Here is a 4,403-nt window from a genome sequence, read left to right as displayed (position 1 = left end):
CACAAAGGTTATGCATTGTATGACTCCATTTATGCAAAATATCCAGAATAGGCAAGCCAAGAGACAGCAAATTACTGGTTTCCAAGGTCTGGAGAACAGATGACTGGAGAGTGACTGCTTAATGGGTACAAGATTTTCTTTGGGGGATGATGAAAATGTTCTGAAGCTAAGTAATGGTGAGAGTTGCACAAAAGTGGTTGTACTAAATGTCACTGAATTGTATGGACTGAAAACAAATAGACTGCCAGTTATTTCACCAGAAAAATTGGGTTTATTCAACAGAGAATTACAATTCAGGGTCTGGAAGCAAGGCAAATCACAGGCAAGTCCCTCAAACAGCAAAAGAAGTAGTACTCAAACATTGTCTGCTTCAATTCTGGAAAAATCTTTGCTTTCAGGTCACCTGATGATGTGCAGGTCCAGTTAGGGTAGGAATTTTAGAGTTTCCAGTAAGACTGGGTTGTTGTTTGGTCCAAACCAGAGCGTTCTTTTTTTTTTTAATTAATTTTTAATTAAAGAATAATTGCTTTACAATATTGTGTTGGTTTCTGCCATACAACAATGTGAATCAGCCATAAGTATACATATATCCCCTCCCTCTTGAGCTTCTCTCCCATGCTCCACTCCCCAACCCCTCAGGACATCACAGAGCACGGGGCTGAGCAGAGCATTCTCTTTTTATCAAAACAATTACTGAATTTCCAATCTTGCTTTTCCTTTCCTGAGGCCAATTGTTGAACTTCCCTGGGCCAGTTTTCCTAAGTTATCATTTGGGGAAAGACCCATTTGGACCATGACAGAGGTTCAGCTGCTATCGCTCCCTTTAACAGAAGCATTCCTTGTGGAAACGTCAATAAGGTAAATTTCCCTTAGCTTCTAGAGTATTACATTTAGAATGCCCTGAAATCTTAAGAGCTAAACTGGCAGGTAAAAGTATTCCATCTAATAACACCTAAAATAAGGGCCATTTTAAATTTTACTTCAGCTAGAAGTAAGCCATGACGCACTTACAACATTCCAAAATAATAAGCTACAAAACATGCAGAAGTTTGTCTATATGAGAAAAACTTGAAATACATTTTCAGCAAAAGCTGACTAATCTGAGAAAACCTTGCAATTAATGTTTGTTTGGGGTTTGGAGACACTTAAAGACACCATAAAACCTATCTGTAATTCGATATAACTCTTGTTCTGATATCAGATGCCCTAAATATCAAACCTGGGTTTGGGCAAACTACGATTTTCCTTGACAACCTCGTGTCCCTTTAGTGCTAAAAGCTTTAGCAAGTGGATGCTGCCTTCCTGTGAAGAGGCCTGAGGACAGCAAAAAAGCATATCATCCACATATTGCAACAAAGTAGAATTTCTGGGAACTTTATATTATGTAGATCAGCCTTGAGGATTTGTGAGAAATAAGAACTCTCGGTAAAACCCTGAGGCATTACTGTCCAGGTGAACTGGCTTTATTCCAAGGTGAAGGCAAAAATGATACACAATAGTCCATCAGCTGAAATACTAAAAAATGCATTGCATAAATTGAATTACAGTGGAACATTTACATCCAGTGGGAATGGATGTTAGTAAAGTATGAGTGTTAAGAACAGGGTGTGGCAAGATAACAACATTGTTTATTGTTCTGTGGTCCTCAGTAAACCTCCACCCTCAGCCCTCAGTTTTTCTCATTAGTAAAATAGGGATGTTACAGGGACTATTCCAAGAAATGGGTCTTTGAGACTTGTAATGTCCTATCATGCGCTTTATGCCATGAAAGGATTCTTTACTTATATTGCTTAATTCTGGGAAGGGGTTTTGAGGGATCTATTTGAATCAATGGATAGTACACTGTGAATTTTGTCAGTATCAATTGGCAATTTTGTCTATAAGGAGGGCAGTAGTTGATTTAATAAAGATAAATGATCAGTGTTTCCAGAATCGGCTCAGAGACAGAGCTGATAAAAGATGTCAAAAAGGAGAGCCAGTGGGTGGTGGCCCTTGCTGGGGACCCTCCAGTGGACCCATGGGGACAGAAGTGGCTCTTAGTCCAGCACATGCATATTGAGGCAAGTTAAAGGATTTAATATGAAGCTAAGAAGCAGAAAATGCCAGAAAGCAAGCAGTAGTTAGTATACATTTAGTGAGTGGGGCAGCATTTCCTTCTACTGCTGCTGAGATGGCAGAAATTAGTCAAATTCAGTAGGAAATGGAATACACCAAAGGTCAGTAAGTGAGGGTCCTGGAAAAATGAAAGATAGCACCAACAAATGCTGACCTGGAACAAGGATTCCAAGAAGGAGTTTCAAATGCTAGTGTGATTATGCAGCTTCCAGAGAGAATTGTAGCAGGAAATAATGAACATTCCGTTTTCAAGACCAGCAGATTTCAAGACCAGACCTTACACAGTCAAGTCCCTTTAAGCCTATGGAACTAAAAATACCACCTCCTGTACTTACCCTAAGTGAAAGACCACTACATTTTCTGGATTTAGAAGGACCTCCTCCATCCCCTCAAAATGAAGAAATCCATGCAGTTGGCAGGCTAAAAATAAAGCTCTCTATGAGTGAAAATGCTGTTCACCAAAATTGACAGCTGGTTAGAACTGACTCCATGTATGGCTTTTCAAATATATATGCAATGATTGAAGGAACTTCAGGAGACATGACAGTTGTAGATACAGCTTCATTATGACTACAGCTAAATTAAATAGATGTCTGCAGCTTCTGGAAGAGGAGAACAAAGAACATGCTAAAAATAAATGGTCATGTATACTGTAGCATTCTGGCTGCTTAATAGCTGGCTCTGGTTTTGCTGCTAGAGGTAACTTCAACTCAGAAATGTTGTGTCAATAGCTGGAAATATAAAGAATTTGCAAACTTAAAAAAAAAAATGTCAAAGAGTCACTTAATTCATCCAGTTGGCTGCTTTGATGACTACTGTCAAATTCCAGAATTATTTTCCCTTTTCAGAAGAAAGTAATTTCAGCATGATACTACTTTAAGAAGAATTATTAGCGTAATATATGAAGGGCAGTAGAGGAACTAAGGAGAAAAGAGTGTGTGTCTCTCAAAGGGCCCAAACAACAGGGGATCAGTTCACAGACAGGAATCTCTTGTGAATCTCATTAGAGATCCCCATTATTTGAACTCAAGGAAGGGACTGCTTTCTAGTAGTGGGGTTGAGCATCAAGAGTGGCTCAGATGGACTAGTAGAGATCCATCTCAAATCTGGAGGAATGGTTCTCCAAGCTGACTAAGAGGAAGGATTGAGAAAAGCCCCTACAGTTCCTTGGAGCCCCACAACTGGAAATTGGGAAGAAGTTGGAAAGACCGGTTAGAGGGCTGATGGTGCCTGAAATGCTTGAGTCTGTTAACAATCTCTTTTCCAGTGTCCTCTTTGCACTAATAACAGAAACTAGGAAGGTTTTTGTTTCTTTTAGGAAATTTTATTTGCTGAAATTTAAGATTAAGAATTTTGGCAGTATTCCTTTTAGGTGACTCATCCAGAGTGTGAGAGAGCTGGTTTATCAGATTAACTAAATCTGGAGTGGACAGTTTCCCATTACACCCTGTTCCTTTTTACTAGATCCTTGTTCAGACCATTAATAATCAGAGTTAAATCTACATGAGTGGGATCAACATCTGAAAGAAGACCAGAATTCTCTTTAAAATAACCTGAAGTTGATTATAATAGCGATGAACAGATTCATCAGATGTTTGTATGTAAGCATGAGTTTTGTTCCTTTATTCCAATCCTTAAGCTTTGGAAAAGTGCTAGGAATTGCCCAATGAAGTCATCTAGGGATTTCTTGGGCCTGATGGTATAAGTTAGAATGTTGCTCTCCTGGTTCTAATTCTAGACCTTTCAGGACTTTCCCAATCAGAAATTTTCATATGCTGGCAATGGCCTTCACCAACAAGCTTAAGATCTAACTGATATAGATCAAAGAAACAAGACTGGTAAGGCTGATATATTAAATTCCTTAGCAAATCTGTGAGGATCTTTGTTTATTTTGAGAAACACTTTGAATAATGCTTACAGATCAGTTTTAGTCCAAAGAACATAAAAATTTGAGAGTTTAACCTCTGGATTCTCCGAAGGCTTACTTAATTCAAAGGGACAGGTTCTGAGGGATTCAGAAGAAAATGGGATGAGGAGAGCTTCAGAAGGAAAGGGAAGTTCAGTGAGAAAATTAGTGTGGGGAAACTGAGGGTACAGAGGAGGAATAGGCAGTATAAAGGGGGAAGGGAAAAGGTGACCCTGGAGGCAGGGTCTGAGCACTAGTCCCCAGAAGAGGGGAGCAAGACAGTGCTAGAGGCAGAGCCTGAGACAAAGAGGCTGGGGAAGAAGAACGTGAGTCTCCAGGAGCTATTTTATCTTTCTTTAATCATTTGTTTGCCTCAGTTGAT

General features: G+C 39.4%; 1 pseudogene; it reads left to right on the top strand.

Moving 5' to 3' along the window:
- Window positions 1-2,140: 2,140 nt before the first annotated feature.
- On the top strand, window positions 2,141-2,812 carry LOC128050974 (mitochondrial fission factor-like; annotated as a pseudogene).
- The last annotated feature ends 1,591 nt before the right edge of the window (window positions 2,813-4,403 follow it).

Source organism: Budorcas taxicolor, chromosome 7 (genome assembly GCF_023091745.1).
Source record: "Budorcas taxicolor isolate Tak-1 chromosome 7, Takin1.1, whole genome shotgun sequence".
In the NCBI taxonomy this organism is placed as follows: domain Eukaryota; kingdom Metazoa; phylum Chordata; class Mammalia; order Artiodactyla; family Bovidae; genus Budorcas; species Budorcas taxicolor.
This window is presented reverse-complemented; position numbering and strand designations above follow the sequence as displayed.